Here is a 21,578-nt window from a genome sequence, read left to right as displayed (position 1 = left end):
CGACGGCGGCTCCCAGCCCTGCTGGCGCCGTCCTCTTCCTCTCCCCCTCTCATCTCTCCTTCTCCATCTTAGCATGTGTATGTGTTGTTGTTCGTGTGTGCGTGTGCGTGTGCGTGTGTTTTGGGGAAAGAAGGGGTGACGACTAGGATTTTGGGAGGAAGTGTGAGTATGCGGTATGTTAGGGTTACAGTGAGTGTATATTAGGGTTTCTTTTAGGAAAAAATAATAAAATTAAGGTATAGAGTAATAATTGAAAACCAAATATAGTTCTATATAATTACTCTTGAGAATACTATTTATTTTCACTTACAAAATTATTTTTTAAATAAATACTCTAATTCAAAATTAGAGGTAATCAATAGATTTTCCTTTGTTCATAAAATAAAGTACAAAGTCTAAACATTCAAAATATAACATACAAAATTTTTATTATCTTTCAATTACTAAAACTTCAAATCATAATTAAAAAAATATCTGATTACTATAAAAATTATATAAGTACTAATTGATTTAAAACTCACAATCTCATACTTAGCTTTAATTACCTGTTCATAAGATAATTTTCTAAAAATATAAATCATAAATAAATATCATAAATCTTAATTAATCGCATAAATTAATTTTTAAAAATCTAGAGTCTTACCGTCACTACATGAATGCTATGAACCGTGTAAGAGGTTTCATGATTTATAAAATTATAACCGATAAATGGCTATGAGGTATACTCAAGTCTATAAAATAACATCAACATGAAGGACAGATGTATGTTCTAAGAATTCATTCCTATTGACTTAAGCAAAGTATTTTATACACTGACTTGAGCATCAAAATGTTTTGTGCAGGTATATCATCCTACTTGAAAATCTTGAAGAGGTTACCAAAAGGACGAGCTGTACTTGAGAAGGTCAAGCCAATCTATACAAGAACAATTTTTTTGCAAAGAGAAATATTTTTTAGATAATGATCTACCCATTATAACTCGGTTGTAATAGTCATAAAACGAATACTCACTTTCTAATATGATAATGTCGATTTTCTTTCCTTTGTTTACTTTTATAATCATAACCAATTAACGAACATAATATCAAAGACTGTTACAATACCAAAACACCTATACAAATCCCTAGGTAAAGAGGTGAAGGTATGATTTTAATATTCCAAGATTAAGTCATTTAATTTAATCAAAATATACACTATACTTACTTGAACGTCGAAATGCATTTACAAGTACTCACATCTCCTGCTTTTGTCGACCAAGCTATAATCATCATAAGAAGATTATCTTGCCGGTATGAAGACTGTCGAGCTATATCTTGCAAGTATAATTTGGCAAAAACAGGTAAAATGTTATTTTTTATTTTCTATTCAATTTTTTAGTAATAATTACTATAATAATCCACTATATTTAAAATATATTAACATCCTCTATATATATATATATATATATATAGAATTGCATGCTCAAAACTACTTTAACCCTTTCAATATAATATAAAACATGTCACTTACAAACCAAACTAATAACAGTCCAGCAAAGCATGAGTTAAAATTTGGTCCGATGACCTTTTTGCACACTAACCGACCATATGAGATTGATTTGATCAAAGCAAGAACAAAAATAATAGTACTTAAAAAACTAATAATAATAATAATAATAATAATACAAAAGTAACCGATGGGTGATGGGTAATGAAAAATTAAGGGTGAAACAGAAACAAAAACTGGAATTCGGTGTACAAATAAATTAAAGTGATATCATAGATAGGCCGGCGATTGGATGAGAAAGGGCACGGAAACGAATATATATTATGAAAGAGCGATTATCTGTTTATTATGATATTGGTATCATGATTATGACTCTATTTAGCCGTAGGAGTAGGATTAAGGACTGAGGAAGGGCGATGGAGAATTAAGGGGCCCAAACACTTGATTTGTTAGCCAAATTAGTAACATGGGACCCCAAATTACACCATATGTTATTTACCTAGTAAAATGTAACATTCATTTAGACACACATGTTAAGCTCTATTTGGCAATAATTTCAATGTTTATGTCTAGCTTAATTAGAATATATATATATATATATATATATATATATATATATATATATATATATATATAAAAGCAGATAATGTTTAAAATTAGTTTTTGACATTTTCAGTGCGAATCAAAATAGTCCATCACTTTTAGAAATGATCAAGTAAGCGTTTGAAATTTTAATGCGTAAATTTTTCTCTGTTTCTAATTCAACGGTCATTAACCTAGTGTTTTCATGTTTACGTGGACTCTGAGTGTCAACTTAACATTTAATATAATTAAATTAGTGTTCTAAAATTACTTAATTCAATCGATTTATTTTAGTCACTACTCCACCACTATATATATAAAATTTTAACCTGCAAAATCACACCACAATCTTCATCTTCTCCTCTTCTCTTTTGGATATGCATACTTCTGAAAATTTTTTGAACTTTTTATTTTAATTAATAAATTGATTTTTTTTTCCATGGTACAACTTTCCCTTGTGATTTTTTAACGAGTATTTTTTACAGCATCTTTAACAAACTCTTCATTGAATGGTTAATAGCAGAGGACGCAAATAAGTTTGCATTCCGGTGTGACAATGATTTAAATTCCAAGTATTGCTATTGCAGCACTTCCATTCGATATTGAACTAAAACTAGACAAAGTCGTCCAATTTACAAGTTCATGATGAGAGAAAAAAAAAGAAGAAAATTTAAAAGTTTGAACTAGTTCAGCTCCACAAAATTTCGTCAAACTTGTTTCAATTTATGTGTCTTAACAAAACTTCAAAGGGTTGAATTAAAGTAGCCTTCGAATTTGTCGTCAAATTACAAAAAAAGATGAAGATAAAAGTTTGGTTTGGTAAAATTTTTTAAAGATGTCTTATTTTGTATTTAGTAAATAAAAAAAATGATGTACTTGTATTTGTAGTTTATGAAAAATTAGAGGAGTACTTTTGATAGATTATGTCTTATGTGCTTGGTTTGGTAAAAATTTTATCAAAGAATAATTGTAGCATAATTTTGAGGTTAAGATTTTATAGTAGAAGAGACTAAAATACATGCAACTAAATAATTTAGGACATCAATTTAATTATATCGAATGTTGTGTTAATACTTAACTGTCTATATTAATGTTGTGCAGTTGAGATTAGGAACAAACAAAAATTTACAAATTAAAATTTTAAAAACCTATTTAATTATTTACAAAATTAAAGAACTGAGTTAATTGATGATAAAAAATTCAAAAACTAAATTAGACATTACCTCTGTATATATAAGTATAAATTCTTTTACGATATAAATTTATTACCAGAGTACTAGCTATTAGTCAATATATACAACCATGACATAAGAATAAAAGAAATTAATTATTTATTAACCACTCGAATAGTAATGCAAAATAATTTTATATTTATATTTATATTTATATTTACTTAAACTATATATTCTATTTAGAATCAAATTTTATAAGAAATATAATCAAATATTTTTCAAATTTTTAATTAAATTTTACACATGATATAATCAAAATAAGAATAAATATTATTAAAAAAATTCTTTTTAGCAATTATTTATTTTATTTTATTTTAATAATAATAAAAATAGTTAAGAATATATTTAAAAATTTATTTTTGTACATGTTAATTTTTTTAATATTGTCAATTTAATATATAATAAAAAATTATGTTAAATACAATTTTGATTCACATAATTTTTTTGAAAAATTTATTTGGATAAAAAGTTATAAGAAAAGACGAAATGTTGTCATCATAAAACAAAATTTGTTAAATTAGAAGAGATCAGTTATCTTGCGTTAAAAAAAAAGAAGGCAGAGAGACTAGTGCGGGACTCCGGGTAGTAACATAGATATGCGTGTGTACACAGTGTACATAGAGACAGCCGCAAATGTGTATATATAAGCGTTATGTGGCTGAATTGAAGTTCCATGAAATTAAATAGTAAGCCCCATTCTCCTCTGCCCCCTCTTTCTAAACTCACTCGATCTTTTCTCTATCTATTCAATTCTGATCTGCACCTCACAAACATAACAATTCATAAAAGAATGTCATCATCAGAAACACCCCAACGGTGGACTCAGCAACAACAAGAAGAAGCAAAAGATAATATCAATGAAGATGAAATGAATAATAATAAGGAGCTGATGTTCGAGAAGGTTCTTACTCCAAGCGACGTTGGGATGCTCAACCGCCTCGTCGTCCCAAAGTCCCACGCGGAGGCGCATTTTCCGACCGGCGCCCACGGATACTCGGCCGAAGGGAAGGGCCTGCTTCTGAATTTCGAGGACCAATCAGGAAAACAATGGAAGTTCCGTTACTGCTATTGGAGCAGCAGCCAGAGCTATGTTCTCACCAAAGGATGGGGCCGCTACGTTAGGGAAAACCACCTTTCTGCTGGCGACGTCGTTTTGTTCAAGAGGCACCGCCTCCATCCAAATAATTTCTTTATTAGTTGGAGGGGCCGCGATGCTGGGACCATGCCTCCGGCGGCTAGAGGGAGGGGGAAGAGGAGGAGGAGGAGGGATGAGGGTACCAGTGGTGGTGATGGCAACAGTAAGAGTGTGGTGGTGAGTGATGCTGCTGTTTCTGTTTCTGTGGGGTGCTATCCTGCGCCTTCTTATCCTACGTCCCACCACCAACATCCATTCTCCTCATCCTATCATTCTGATGAATATTTTCTTCATGCAGGTTTCTTCCTCTACTCTTCATCATCATTTCTTAACTACCCATTCATTAGATATTCTGCTTTTAAAAACGGTAGGAATAAGAAAATATTACCTTTCAACTTAGGTGAAAATTCAGCTGCAGTCATCTTCACATAAAATTGATAATTGAGAGTCGTTAGATAAAAATTTAATCAAACGAATCAAATTATTTAACGACTCTCAACTATCAACTTCATATGAAATTCACTGCAGAAGAGTTTTTACCTTAAAATTTTAATATATTTAGACAACAAATCTAAGCATATTAACTAATTTTTGCCAATATTATAGTAAATTATTAAATAAATTCATTATTGTTACCAAAATTATTTTGTTATGAATAATAGATTTATCATTATAATTTTTGTAGTAAAAATATATAAAGAGTACATAGTATATAAGATGTTATTACACTTTATATACTATGTACATTTTATGTACTCTAACTAAAAAAGTTATAATAATAAATTTATTATTTAGGAAAAAAATAATCTAAGTAACATTTTTTTAAGAAACAATTATAAAATTAATTAAAAATAAATTTTTGCAGAGTTTAAATTTATATATTTTTAATTATATTAAAATTAATTATTAAAATTTGTTATTATTATAAAATATATATTATAATATAAAATATATATTAAAAATAAATTTAACAATATATATTTATATATAAATAAATAATAATTAATTTTAATAATTAATTTTAGGATATAAATAATATTCTAAATTTTTTTATTGAATCTTAGATATTTTTATTTTTAATATTGACTACAATATTGACTATACAATATTTGTTCTTCATACTTTCTTTTCGAGAAAGTATAATTAAATAATGGTCCATTACTTTATGCAAGTATTAATTTTTTTTTCTAAATAATGTTATATGCACATTTTGTATATACTTCTTTTGTATATATTTTATCCTTTTTATTAAAAGTTATACCATAAAAAAAAGAAATGTATAAAAAATAAATTAAAAAATAGTATAAAAATTATTTTTTTATTTTAACAAAAATAAAGAGTATCTTATCTAAATTATTTTGACATTTGGATTAATGATTCTATCAGAACTCAACCCCTTCAAATTCTTTTTTTTTTAATTTATCGTGTTGCTTTTCTTCCGTTGTGGTGCACTTTGTAATGCTACGTTTGTCTGAAAAAAAAAAAAAGTGTAGTAGAAAATTTCCTTATCCACTTTCGGTGGCACAGTAGACACTAACTGAGAAAAAGAACGTAATATGGAGTGTGAAAAACAGAAAGAATGATAATTACAAAATCCACGTATACATGACTTTTGCGAGTAAAGTGTGTTTGCTGCCTTGCCAGATTAAAAAATAAAAATAAAAAATTGGATTCAAAGAACATAGCTTAAAATGCAATAATGGTAATCATGAAGGTTCTTTTTGGTTGAGAATTACTGTTGTAGTTTCAAGGAAGTAATTGGGAGAAATTTGGGTCATGTATAATTTGGGTCCTTATCTGCTCAGATATCAGAATTCAGATTGTACCTTAAAATCTGCAGGTTTCGTGCGCTAGGTGCGTGAACCATGTGACCGAAATTTAACGAAGTAGGAAAAAACAGATAAAGACAAATTAAAGGTCACTTTTTGTTTCTATTACAAACAAATTAAAGCACTCTGCAACTTGTTTAGCTTGCTGGTTGCTGCCTTCTATTTCGTCAGCAGGAATTTTAAATTTTATCCGATTGAAGATTTTTGAATGAGAAATCAACAAACATCATTTATTACTGAAGAAAAATATGTTATCAACGTCATTCCCATTCTAAAACATACACTATTGTTGGCATATATAATTTAAAAAAAAATAAGATAAGGAATTTTAATTTACATTAGTTATTATGTTAGTTAATAGTCTAATTTTATTTAATAATTTTGTTTTATATTTTTATTCAATATTTTTAAATATTATTAATTAATTACTAACTAAAAATAATAAATTATACTGATTTATAATCCTGTTGTAATTCTAATACGCTCCTTCTTTCTTTATGCTTTTTTCCAAACAAGACAATTTGAATGCAATTTTTTTTGGTAGGGATTGCTTTCTTGGTAGAGATTTGAATGCAATTTGATGTCACATTCACCGTCTCAAATAATGTATTAGTATCAAGTTTTTCTAAAATAAAAAATTAGTAAAATAAAAAGTGAAAGCTTAATATTTTTGTAATCAAGATAATATAACTTATATAGGATAAAAATTATAAATTCAATAATAATGAACTTTTTATATTTATAATTTTACTAATCTTCTATTTTAATAATCCTTTTGAATAGTTAGAATAACTTTTTATATTTAAATTTAAATAGCACAGATCTTAACTGAGGCACAGGCTTATGCACGTCTGGTAATGTAACAGGTGGAGAGTGCCAAGGTGCGAACGAAACGACAATGGTGGGAAACCCTTTAAGTTCAGGTTCGAGGATGCTGAGGCTGTTCGGGGTGAACATGGAATTGAATAATAATAATAATAATAATGAAACCTTCGCACCCTAAAACATCTCATCAACAAGGACCCACCCCCCAATTAATTAATATTAGTGATATAATAAATAAATATAATCTCTCCTAATTAATTAATTCGAATCCTCGTTCATCATCGTCACATGCTAAACATGCAAGTGGTGGCTTCTTGCTATATATATATATATATGTCACTGTCTTGTTTAGATTCTCTTCTCTTGTTTTCCTTTTGTTTTCCCCCGTTGGGGGGTAAGCTACGGTATTCCTTCGGTCAATTATATTACAATATAATATAAATAGTATGGGTATGGTTATGTCAGTATCAACATCAACCGATCAAAGGAATTGTTAATTATTTTATAAGCGTATCTAGTTTGGAGGCTAGCTAGACCTAGTTGTAGATTGTAAAGGATCTTTCTTGTGTTAACTTTGGAATATGAATGCAAATGGAAATGTTTAATTATCCTTTTTCAATTGGATTCTTGTTCCCTCTTAGTTATGCATATCAACTAGGAAGCTTCTAGCGTGAAGAAAATATTTTAAGGTCCAGGATAAATTAAAAATATGTAAAAAATATAGGGGTCACTTTAAAATATGATAAATAAGTAATTAATCTTTACATGACTATCATACTCATATATAGTAAACTAATTAAGGTGTCAATATGCCAGGCGATGGGGACATGTTCCCAACGAAGTCCGATTCTTCATATATATGAGATCTAAGAACTAAGAAGCACAGCAAAATTGTACGGAAACTTATAAGACTATGAGAATTGTCATATGAAATTAATTTCTTGATGTTAAACTTTTAAGGCATAAGACTAAATATCTATAGGAGTCTCTAAAATTCAGAACGTCCATCGATTTAGTTTTTAAGATTTTAATTAAATTATTGTTGTTTTTAAAATTGAATTTCGGATACAATAAAACCATCTGAGGAAACTTATTTTATTCTCTATTTATGATCCATTTGTTATAAAAAATAACTCCATATTAATTTTTGCCTCATAAATAGTAAATAGAAACTTAAAGCGTCTCTTTTTTTTTCTAATAGAGGAACTAATTTTAGTCCCTATTGTGACCCTATTTAATTAATTAATTAATTAAAATAATTAAAATTAATATAGTTACTATTTTTTAATAATATTATTAAAGTTTATAAATTCAAAAATAATTTACTATTAAAAATATTAATTTTCAAAAAAATTAATAACTTCATATATAATAATAGTGCACAATATATAATTCGAGATTAAACTAATTTGTAAAATACACAATATTAAAAAAAAGTATAGTGGAACTCTATAATTAACAATAAGTATTGTGAAATTATCATATGTGTTGAATTAAGTCTTTTTTCAACTATCTGAAGTTAGACATTTCTTTAAGAAATTGATAATACAGTGCAAAATTTTTTTCTCCTAATTAAGGTCATTAATATAAATTATTAATTAAATAGATATATAATTATTTAATATAATTATTTGTTTTTATAATAACTTGTTACGTGACAAATTATTATTGGACAATAAAAATTTCTACTTAGAGACATTTTTTTTTTTGAAAAGCACGCAGAACTCTCTTTTCTTCTTTTTCAATGGTTGGCCTATGCTTTTGTTAGAAATAGAGCCTCATATTTTAGCCATTGGAGTTGCTCTAATAGTTTCTCAACTCTTTTTAGTAGTAATGACTTAATAAATGAAGTGATGAACTAACATTTGCTTACTACACTAGATATTCCATTAGCGAAATAATGTCATTTATTTTTATTGATATCTCAATTAAAGTAGAAACACCCAATCAAAATATGTATATAAATTATTTTATCAAACGACGTCATTTTACGTTGATTGAATGCTAAAAGTAAATGATATCATTTTATCATTATGCAATGTGGCAAAAGAGTGCCAACTCATTAATCTGATTCCTAAGTTACAGCTAAAAAAAGATCGAAAGATTATTATAGTATCAGGAGTAGTTTAATCTTAAAAACTAACAATAGTAAAATGAAATCTTATAGACCAAATCAGTGTACAGTGTGAATTTCAAGAATTACTTTGAGAATTTAGTCCATAAATTATGATCTTTGTGTTTAAAGTTTTTATAGAAAATATAAGGGTAAAGTATTAAATTGGTCCTCTAGGTTTGGGCGTAATTCTGTTTTGTTCCTTAAGGTTTAAAGTGTTCTATTTGAATCCAAAACGTTTTCATTTAGCATCAATTTAGTCCCACAGTGAGGTCAAAATTAAATAATTAACAAAATGTCTTACATAACAACAGTACAAGAACAAAATCGATAATCTGGAGAACAAGTACAAGCTCCAGAGGCATAAAATCAACCATTGATACATCAATACATTTATTTATTATTTTTTTATAATATAAATAAAATATTTTTTATAAAACTAAAGAAAATGATAAATAAATGTATTGATGCATCAATGGTTGATTTTGTACCTCTGGAGCTTGTACTTGTTCTCCAGATTATCGATTTTATTCTTGAACTGTTGTTATGTAGGACATTTTGTTAATTATTGAATTTTGACCTCACTGTGGGACTAAATTGATGCTAAATGAAAACGTTTTGGATTCAAATAGAACACTTTAAACCTTAAGGAACAAAACAGAATTACGCCCAAACCTAGGGGACCAATTTAGTACTTTACCCAAAATATAATAGTTTTTGGTATCTTTTATTTTAAAAATTGACTTTAACATTAAAAAAATTTAAAGTCGTCTTTCTATTAAAAATATTAATTTTTAAATAAATTTATCCACCAAAATCACCCTCATCTCAATCTAACCCATATCCCCATTTACCCATAAATTTGTACACGTATCGAATTGAATATGGCCAAAATCTCAATTCGATCACAAAAATTATTAAATTAGATCAAATAAGATACCTAAATTTTTAAAACTTGGATCTAAACTAATCCACACATTTGCATATAAAATCGGATCGAATATTAGATATATTCGTAAAATTTAAAAATATATTAAAAATCTTATTTTTATAAAAAATTTCATTAAAACATCTTTTTCTTTTTATAACCTATTTAACAGCTATTCATTTCTCATGCAACAGCACCTCAGAAACGGAACATGTAAAATAATTAAAATTTAATTTAAAAAAATTAAATCCCTGCAAGCAAGAATCGAAGAACAAATAATATTTAGAATTAACATTTTGTATATCTGAGCAAAATGAACCAATAATTAATTTTTCTATTATAACAATTTTTATATCTAAATTTTATACTGAAGGCAAGAGTACAGGACCAGAACAGAGTCATTATGTAGAGTCAAAGGAGGAGAACGAAAGACACCAAGCAGCTCTGGAGATCCAACAGTAGTAGCAACAGCAATGTGGCGATTCCAGATGCGCAATGTAACGACATCACAGGCACGATTTAGCAAGGAAAGGCACTACAGTGTAAGAGAGAGGAATCCCAATGAACTTTGAATCACAACGATGGATGAGACAGTAGAGAAGATAAGAAACGTGAGGAAGGGATGAAGAAGTGTCGTCGAAGACAGAAAGGATGTTGGCAAAAAGGAACCACAGTGAGCTAAAGGCGACAACAACGAGCAGTCTTTGGCATGGGTAAGGTCAGATATGAAAAGTGGATAGGAGTGGAGTGACTGGATTTCATGTTTTGGGTGAGACTGAGTCAGTGAGAGATGTCGTTGTTTTTACTTTTTAGGAGATAGAAGAAGTAGAGAAACCAAAGTTTGTGAGATTAAAGTAACATATATATATATATATATATATATATATATATATATATATATATATATATATATATTATTTATTAGGTGCAGATATGAAGATCTGCGAATTGCATCCACGAATACAGGTGCAATATCCACGATTTAATTTTACTAGAGTGCATTTGATCCGATCATCTTGTAGATCGGATAATATCCATAAACTGAGAATTGGATGCAGATAAATACCGTAGATCTGCAAATATTATCAGATCTATGAACACCCGTACCCACTTGAATCCCCTCACTAGTTAGTACTATTTCAGAACTCTTTTATTGCATATCTCTCAACCTATTGATGACGAAAACCATTTAAAACAAGAATAACAACAAAAAAGAGACTACTATTTAAACGGTATTAATTTTGGTACGGTAACTAATTGATACAAACCAATACGATAAAAAAGTTTGACGAACAAAAAATGAAACATGAAATATATAATCTCGATCAATATTTATTTTTTATTTTTATTTTTTATTTTTTAAAATATCGTATAATGTGTATACTAAAACACCCTTATAATAATTATAACAAGACAAATATATCCCTCTCCATTTTTGTCTGCCCCTCTTCTTCTGCTTCTTCCCCTTCTAACAGTATTTCACCCACCACCTCTTCCTCTTCCATACCTCCTCCTCCTCTTCTCTCTCATTTTCTCTATTCCACTTCCTCCACAAAGCCTATTCACTCCAGAAAGTCCTATCTCTTTATTTATCTTAGTCAAGAAGAAAAAAAGTCCTCTCCCAACTCCTCTACTGTTTGTTGCTGTCATTCTCAAGTGCAACAATTCCACCGCTAAAAAAAGAAGACAATGTTCTTTCATCGACCCTGACGACTTACTCATTCATGATTTCACTCCAACAAAAAGGAATCATGACTTTTGGTTCTTTCTCTACCATTTTTCTTCCAAGCTCTCCTCCTTTCCTTCTTCTGCCAACAAGTTCAACCTTAAGCGCTTTAGGAATACCACTGCCACCTAAGGATCTTAGAAACTTCCAAGCCAAAGAAAAATAACAATTGTTGCTCCGATTCTTCTCTCATGCTTAGAAGCCAAGGATCAATATTATTGTTGTGGAAGAAGATAATACTTCTGACAGTAGCCACGCCACCACCACATCCGCTTCTTCCTTTGAGCGCAATGTTTTCAGATCTAGATTTGTTAGTTGTGGTAGCAAGAGCTTTTCCGGCAACTTCTTCAAGAAAATATCCATTGGATTTGGTGACTGCACTCTCTGTTGGGTAGAGTCTCACCATGAAGTAAAGCACAAACAAGCAGTGGGTCTTTTTTTTTCTAGCAATGTCGATACCATTAACAACTACCACCATCATTGTGCGAAGGAAAGAGTGAGGTGTGGAGGCATATTCTGTGGGTTCATGATGACATCATCTTCATTTTGAGGGAGAAATATTGTCAAAAAGTGAGGTGTGGAGGCATATTCTGTTAAGAAATTATTTTAATTTCTTAATTTGTTTGTGAACAATACATATATTAATTGTAATAACAAATTATGTTATTTCAAATTAAATGACTTATATAATGGTGATCTTATTTATTGTTTTAAATGCTAAATTGAATAAGTCATTATTACTTTTGATTCGGAATTAAATGAGAATAAAATTGGATATTATCTTTTGTTCTTTTGATAATTATTTTATGGATTTTAGATATATTATCATTTGGACTTTAGATACTATTTTTATTTGGACTTAATGGGTGTCACGCTCAAATATAAATAGTGTTTCGGTCCCCAATATACCAAAGCCGCATTTGTCGCTCTTTCCCCATCAGAAGAGTCACAATTCAGCGGCCTAGGAATAGAGAAGGCTTTGGTTGAAAAAAATCGAAAGAACCACAAGATTCAAACCCTTCTATCAATTTCTGACTTTTATGAGTAAAGGTACACTTTTATATTATGATATATTTTTAGTGATTCAATATGGATAATTTAGATTATTGAAATAATTTATTCCAACAAGTGTTATCAGAACCATCCATAATTCAATCATAAAAAATATTAGTTTTTTTAATTATCCTTTTGAATCGAGATATATGTGTATGTTGTAACACCCTAATATTCAAATCCTTATGCTCGAGTCATAAGTCAATGATATTACGGTGGTACGACTCTCAGGTGGATTTTTAATATATAAACATAGGTAATTTCGAAAGGAGTATTAATCGAGAAGCCTGAAAAGAGTAGAAATAAAATCACGAAGACGTATCACTCACATTTCGACAACGAAAAGATAAAACGTGAATTCGAAAGTGATATACGGACAAGGCATAAAGGAGATTAAGAGATAGATAATAGATAGATATATATAACATAAGTAAATAGCCACTAGTCGCGACCCGCGAAGTTTAGGTCGGCTAGGGTACAGTATGAAAGTAACTGACAACAGTACATTCTAATCTCTCCCAAAGGAAACATAAGAGCCTCTATAGGCAAGTTCCAAAAGAGTTTAACACATAATATAATCTTTTCAAAACAAAGGTGGAGAGATTCTAAGGAAAACACAAAGTAGAGAAAATAAAGATCTTCGCCGTCTCTCAGACGAACCACAGCTCACTTTTGAGCACCTGGACCTGTATCTGAAAAACAAGAGATATATACGGAATGAGAACCTCGGGCCCATGGGTTCCCAGTACGGTAAAAGTGCCAAATAAATACAATGCACTGCAATAAAAACTCACTAAGCATCCTAAACTCCTTTTCACCAAGTATCCAGCCTAGATTCTCACTAATCCATAAATAGGCATCTGTCGTAAGGGGATACTAAATCTAGTTCATATTACACATGTTTTCCAACTCGCTGATTCTTCCACGAATCAGACTCAGAATCACAAGCAAAACCATCACCAGTTGTTCTGCCTCAGCAACTCTATATCAATACATCATACCCTCGCCTGGAGCTAGTGGAATCACATCACCGCGTCTACCCAGGGGGCTCACATTATCTCATTCAAAGATCATCATCATCATGCAATTGTATCATCAATTCATCTCATCAAGAACAGCCCTCAACATCCACTGACACCAACATGAGGGATCTCTCAGTTGTACAAACACAAGCAATACAGACAATTAATACACAAATAAGGTACAAGTAGAACAAGTAGCACATAATCAGGTAACATAGCATATATGATGTAGAAATCCAAAATAAATAGGCAAACCCAAACAATTCAAACATATGCAAATGATGTATGCCTGCCCTATGGCTGACGATATCATCTGTCGGTTATATAGCCAACCCGACATGTCCTGGTAGCTAACCATTGGACACAAACACCCCTTGCGGAGCAAGTAGGTTTGAGCTACAACCCCCTTGCTACTACCCGCTCAACCCAGAGCCAATGGAACAACCACTACTGCGGCTACTACCCAGGCGGGTGTTTAAAAGTTCAACCTGGAGCGAGTGGATTCACCACTACTGCCGCTACTACCCAGGCGTCACAATCTCTGACCTGGAGCAAGTGGGATGAACCACAACTCTTGCTACTGCCCAGGTATCTTAAGCATTAACCCGGAGCAAGCGGGACGAACCACAACCCTTGCTACTGCCCAGGTATCTCAAACATATATTCATTCAATCTCAATTCATATTATCAATTCTCATTGTTATCAAATCTCAAACATTAACCTGGAGCAAGTGGGACGAACCCCAACTCTTGCTACTACCCAAGTATCAGAGTTACATTCATTCAAAACTCCATAATTAACTCATTTATCATAAACATCCTTTTCCGTCTCATACCCGGAGCAAGTGGACAATGCCACTGCCTACTACCCGGGGTTACACATCACATTTCAACATTTCCATTATTATCCATTTAACACCTTCATTCATTAATCATATATGCATTTATACTCAGCCATAATCAATAATGGCTTTGCCGTGACCCAGCAATAACTCAGCCATCCGGCTCATGGTCCAATCAAGAACCAGCCATTTATCAATACATATAGCCCTTCGGCTCATGGCATACACGGTACTTCTACTGTCATCCTCCATATCTCATATAATCATCGTTGATCATCATTAATCATAACTTATCCCCTTGCTTTACTCGCAAGTTACCACATCCCCTAACTCTTCTCTCATTGATAGGCATATCATAATGATTTAATACATGAGGGGTGAGATCGGAGGCTTAGAAGTATGAGATTTAGCTTTTAAAACTCAGAAATCAACTTTGGGATGAAAACAGGGCCACGCGTACGCGTACTCCACGCGCACGCGTGGATGGCCACAAAGCTCATCGACGCGTATGCGTCATACACGCGGGCACGCGGATTGAAACACAGCCAGACGACGCGTACGCATCAGCCACGCGTACGCGTGGGTGCATTTGCGCCCCAGGTACAAAACTGGCACAACTCTAACACAACTCTCGGGAAAATGGCTGGGCATTGGGTACAGCGCATCGACGCGCAAGCGCACACCACGCGCATGCGTGGATGGTGCCTTCTCGAAGAACGACGCGTACGCGCCAGGTGCGCCTACGCGTGGAGGGTTATTCTGCTAAAAATTTTCTAAGTTAAAAGCTGCAGAATTCACATATTCAACCCCCAATCTTCCGACGGACATAACTTTCTCATTTTAAATCGTTTTTCACCCGTTCTTCGAACGGCATGGACATCCCGGATCCAATTTCATTTCTAAATAGATTTGACACAAAACAGAGATCCGTAGTCCAAGTTATGTCCCGTCAAAGTATGCCCAAAAATAATGTTTTTCATACAAAATCACAAAGTGCCATTTTCAAAACAAGCCATTTTCAACTCTTTTCAAAATCAACCAAAACATGCCAATTTCAACCCTTTTTGAAACCAATCAAAATATACCAAAATCAACATCAAGCCTCATCAACTCATACATTAACACTTTACCACGATTTACAAAACCGCCATATAACCATCTTTACCCATTTCAAGCAAATGGCTAAATTACAAACGTATCAACATGTCATACATCCTTCCTCATCCCAATTTCCAACAATACTATTTCCAATCAACCATCATTATACATAACCAATATCATACTCACTATCACGTGGTTCCACCCCCAAATCAACCTTAATCATTTCTCAAGCATATATCACAACATACATATCTCTCATGCATTATCATACCATCAAGGCATCAATAATCATACTCACATATATGACCACATAATATATCTCAACCAAAATCAAACATACCTCATCTATACAATTTCACCCAAAATTACCAATTTCCACACTTCAACTCCTTAAACCTCATTATTCAATAACCAACCCAATCATTCATATATTCATTATCTGAAATTCATCCAATCACTTGTGTCATCATACAATGCACACATCAACTTACCTCCCTTACCTCTTTCCGGCCTCCGGCCCAAAATTTATGGCCTTCGGCCCAATTTCACAATTTAAATGCATAAATCACAAATTAATACTCATTACCCAATACATCAAATTTTCAATACACCAAGCATACAAGGCCACACAATTCTCAACCCAATCATCAATTCACATTACATACCAACTATGCATATTAACACCAACCATTTACACAATCCAAACTTAATCCTAGGGGCATCTAGCCTAGGAATTCTCATCACACCACACGGTACTTAAATAAAACTTAAACCGTACCTCTTGTAGCCAAATCAATTGAGCCTCTTCTTTGGAAGTCTCCACCAACCTTAGCCCTAAGCCTCACCAAAGCTCCTCAAGCAACACCAATCTCCTAATTGTGCACCAAAACCATCAAATGCACTAACATAACCAATATTACATACATACATCAATCTAGGGCTCATAAAAATGACAAATCACAAGGGTTTGAGAACTTCTTACCTCAGCCCATATGAAGTAGGGATAGAACTCACTTAGAATCAATGTTGGAGTATCCCTAAACACCCAAAATCACAAGATTTCAACACTAACTTCCCAAAAACGTGTAACAGTGGGGAATTTCAAAAACTGGGCAGAGATGAATAGAATACTCACCACAAAACTTAGATAGAAATTTAGAGGATGAGAAGAGCGACGCGTGGCCGCAAACGGCTCGTCAATCGGAGCTCCGTAGCTCAAGTTATGGTGATTAGAAGATCAAAGAGAGTTAGGTTTTCTCTCTTCTCTTCTCTCTTCTCAATTCAGCGCCCAACACTCATTATTTAGGGCAAAATGAGCTGAAATGCTCATAACTAATGTTTATATATGTTGGGTCTTGGGCCCACTTAGGCCCAGTTCACTTATTTTTGTCCGTTCGTCCAATTTTGGACCAAAACCTTTAAGATTAGCGCTCTAAATCGCACTTCAAATATTTCTACCTCCCCTAATTATAATTCCTCATTTCTTAATCTTATTTACTCATAATTAATTTTCTCAGCTGCAGTACCAGACAGATCTCAGTCAGTACTTCCAGTCAAAATTCCACTGCGCGCTTTTACGCAGACAACTATGTCTTCCGACTCGGAAAAATTCACTGAATCCAAAAATCATATTTAAATCATCAAATTCCAATTGCCAAATCTTCCAACCATATTTGCTCCTACTTAACTCATTATTTAATTAATTTCGGTTAGACCGAGTATTACATTCTATCCCCTAACAGAAATTTTTGCCCTCGAAAATTCCATCCATCCCTACGAGTACGCGAGCATAGTATGCCTTTATATCAAACGCATAACAGTTCCAAGGTCCTTTTACTCTGCGCGCTTCCGTTGCCGCGCTCTGATTTCTCTATTCCTGAGGGTCTTGGTCGTTCGTTCAACGCTGACCAACAGCCTCGTTCCTTACTTTTACCGTCTCATCAACCCACACCCTATTAAATCTCAAATCATGTCATCAATAATATTACCATCTTCGTTAATCATAGCCATCATCCCACATCACTATAATCAATCAAAGCTTTCTTCATTTTTAGAATTCAATGAGTTTGGACTAACAAGCTGACAAACTTTTAAGAATCCGCTTTCCTTTACTAATCTATAAAAGCTTTCGAGACACATCTCTTTTGTTGAAGTTACTCAGATCAAAAATCATTTTCAAAAATATAACCAACACTCCTTCAAATTCTTGGGAAAAAAATTTAACAGCACCTCCCCAAAAATTGGAGTTTACCACCCGTCACGGGTTCCCTCAAACCAATCTCAGTACCACATCAGTATTGCAATTTAAAGGTTTCTAAACGATTCCTCTGAAACCGATCATTACAAATCTTGATCTAAATCCAAGGTCACCATGACCAAACATCATAGGACTCATCTCTCGAACACGACAACTTGCACTCAATCATCATCTAAATTCGACTACGCATCAATGATAATTTTCTCATCCGTTTCAGAACCATTAAGGCTCACAGCCGCAATAAATTCCAATTATCGAGAATCAGTATCTGTATAAGCTCACTAAACTTTTAAGTACTCAAAGCATAAAGCATTTCTAATCATACCCCACTTTTCCTTATTATTACCATACTATGCTAACGCTTTTAGCAAGCTTCCGCTATGCCACTTTGATTTCTCGTCAAGTATTAGCTCCATCACTTATTTTCTCAAGTACCCAACCACAACTTAGCATGACTGGTATTTCAAATCAACGTTTCTAAATCCATCATTTAGGACCATTTCTTATCTATTTAAATAAAAGGAACTAAAAGTCACGGGTTCAATCCGTTTCGCCAAAAATCTAGAAATCAACCAACTATATAACAAACACAACACATCATTTTCAACAGAAAATCATTTACATCACAGGCATTTATCCATTTGTATTAAGGCAATTCCTTACTCAGACCATCCGGTTTGCTTCTCAGTCTAATATTAAGCTCGACATTCCCAGTTTTTATTGTACAGGCGGTATTATAAAATCACACACTACCATTTAAGCTTGATTATTGCAATTACCTCAATCTTACTGCCACAATTGGCCCGCATCCTGACTCTCTCCTTGTTGGCAATTTCTTGATACATGCCCTGGTAACCCGCACTTGTAACATACGCTTAACCCCAATCGGCATGGCCTATTTGGGTGATGACTTCCACACCTCTGACAGCTCAGAACATTAGAAGCAGCCGCTGCCTGTTTTCCCTTACCATTCCTTTGGGGCTCCTCACTCGTCGCAAAGTTATTCCGTCCTTGGGGAAAGTGTTGTATGTATCCTCTCTCCTTAAACTCTCGACCCCTTGGTGCAAATCCTTGGTTGTGCTCTCTATGACTTCCTTTCTCTGCAACCATCCTCTTCACACACTCTTCAGCAATTCTGCTCTTATTCACCAACTCTGAAAAAGTTCGGATCTCCATTGGTCCCACTGAACTCAAGATGTCGCTCCGGAGCCCTCCTTCATACTTAATGCATTTTCATTCCTCGAAGTCTCCCGGAGCTCCATGACACATGCGGGAAAACCTGAATAGCTCCTCAAATTTGTCTGTATACTCAGATACGGACATAACACCTTGCTTTAACTGTAGTAACTCCAATTCCTTGGCTGTCCTGGCGGAATTTGGAAAGTACTTCTTATAGAATTCCACCTGGAAGGCATCCCAAGTGATAGGATCATTCCCCTGTTGTAGGAGTCGTCGAGCCCCTTGCCACCAATGCGATGCTTCCCCCGTGAGCAGATAGGTAGCAAATTCAACACACTGCTCCTCGGGTACTAATTGCGCTTGCAACGCTCGCTCCATAGCCTGAAACCAAGTATTGGCCTCAGTCGGATTGGTGGTTCCCTTGAACTTAGGTGGGTTAACCTTTAAGAAAGTTGCCAGTGTCATCGGGCCCAGAGCTTCCCTTCCGCCATTGCCATTATTGTTTATCTGTTGCCCAAGGGCTTTCGCAGTGGCCTGCATAGTAGCAGCCATATTCTCCAACGCCGCCATAAGGTTTACCGGGTTATTCGAGTTGATTTTCGGTTCTTGTGTACTAGTTCGATCTCTCTTACATCCCCGACCGGGTCCACGAGGTGCCATCTGGTTCCTATACACACCAAACAATCGATATCAAGTTGATCAGTCTCAATATCGGAAGTATAGTGCTTCAAAGTACCAAAGGTACACTCATGAACTTCATACTAGATGTATCAATTAGATACCCTAACTAGCACAGGCACAGACTCAGAGTATGCATTGAAGCATAAGCAGTTCCATCCCTCAAGCTCACGAGGACGAACTGCTCTGATACCATAATGTAACACCCTAATATTCAAATCCTTATGCTCGAGTCATAAGTCAATGATATTACGGTGGTACGACTCTCAGGTGGATTTTTAATATATAAACATAGGTAATTTCGAAAGGAGTATTAATCGAGAAGCCTGAAAAGAGTAGAAATAAAATCGCGAAGTCGTATCACTCACGTTTCGACAACGAAAAGATAAAACGTGAATTCGAAAGCAATATACGGACAAGGCATAAAGGAGATTAAGAGATAGATAATAGATAGATATATATAACATAAGTAAATAGTCACTAGTCGCGACCCGCGAAGTTTAGGCCGGCTAGGGTACAGTATGAAAGTAACTGACAACAGTACATCCTAATCTCTCCCAAAGGAAACATAAGAGCCTCTATAGGCAAGTTCCAAAAGAGTTCAACACATAATATAATCTTTTCAAAACAAAGGTGGAGAGATTCTAAGGAAAACACAAAGTAGAGAAAATAAAGATCTTCACTGTCTCTCAGACGAACCACAGCTCACTTTTGAGCACCTAGACCTGTATCTGAAAAACAAGAAATATATACGGAATGAGAACCCCGGGCCCATGGGTTCCTAGTACGGTAAAAGTGTCAAATAAATACAATGCACTGCAATAAAAACTCACTAAGCATCCTAAACTCCTTTTCACCAAGTATCCAGCCTAGATTCTCACTAATCCATAAATAGGCATCTGTCGTAAGGGGATACTAAATCTAGTTCATGTTACACATGTTTCCCAACTCGCTGATTCTTCCACGAATCAGACTCAGAATCACAAGCAAAACCATCACCAGTTGTTCTGCCTCAGCAACTCTATATCAATACATCATACCCTCGCCTGGAGCTAGTGGAATCACATCACCGCGTCTACCCAGGGGGCTCACATTATCTCATTCAAAGATCATCATCATCATGCAATTGTATCATCAATTCATCTCATCAAGAACAGCCCTCAACATCCACCGACACCAACATGAGGGATCTCTCAGTTGTACAAACACAAGCAATACAGACAATTAATACACAAATAAGGTACAAGTAGAACAAGTAGCACATAATCAGGTAACATAGCATATATGATGTAGAAATCCAAAACAAATAGGCAAACCCAAACAATTCAAACATATGCAAATGATGTATGCCTGCCCTATGACTGATGATATCATCTGTCGGTTATATAGCCAACCCGACATGTCCTGGTAGCTAACCATTGGACACAAACACCCCTTGCGGAGCAAGTAGATTTGAGCTACAACCCCCTTGCTACTACCCGTTCAACCCAGAGCCAGTGGAACAACCACTACTGCGGCTACTACCCAGGCGGGTGTTTAAAAGCTCAACCTGGAGCGAGTGGATTCACCACTACTGCCACTACTACCCAGG

The 21,578-nt window shown here is 33.6% G+C and overlaps 1 long non-coding RNA gene across 1 annotated transcript; it reads left to right on the top strand.

Annotated features, from left to right (window-relative positions):
• The first annotated feature begins 4,548 nt into the window (after positions 1-4,548).
• LOC112698197 (uncharacterized) lies at positions 4,549-7,621 on the top strand. Its single transcript, XR_011861984.1, has 2 exons — positions 4,549-4,732; positions 7,130-7,621. It is a non-coding gene; the product is annotated as an uncharacterized lncRNA (long non-coding RNA).
• The last annotated feature ends 13,957 nt before the right edge of the window (positions 7,622-21,578 follow it).

This window comes from Arachis hypogaea, chromosome 6, assembly GCF_003086295.3.
Source record: "Arachis hypogaea cultivar Tifrunner chromosome 6, arahy.Tifrunner.gnm2.J5K5, whole genome shotgun sequence".
In the NCBI taxonomy this organism is placed as follows: domain Eukaryota; kingdom Viridiplantae; phylum Streptophyta; class Magnoliopsida; order Fabales; family Fabaceae; genus Arachis; species Arachis hypogaea.
This window is presented reverse-complemented; position numbering and strand designations above follow the sequence as displayed.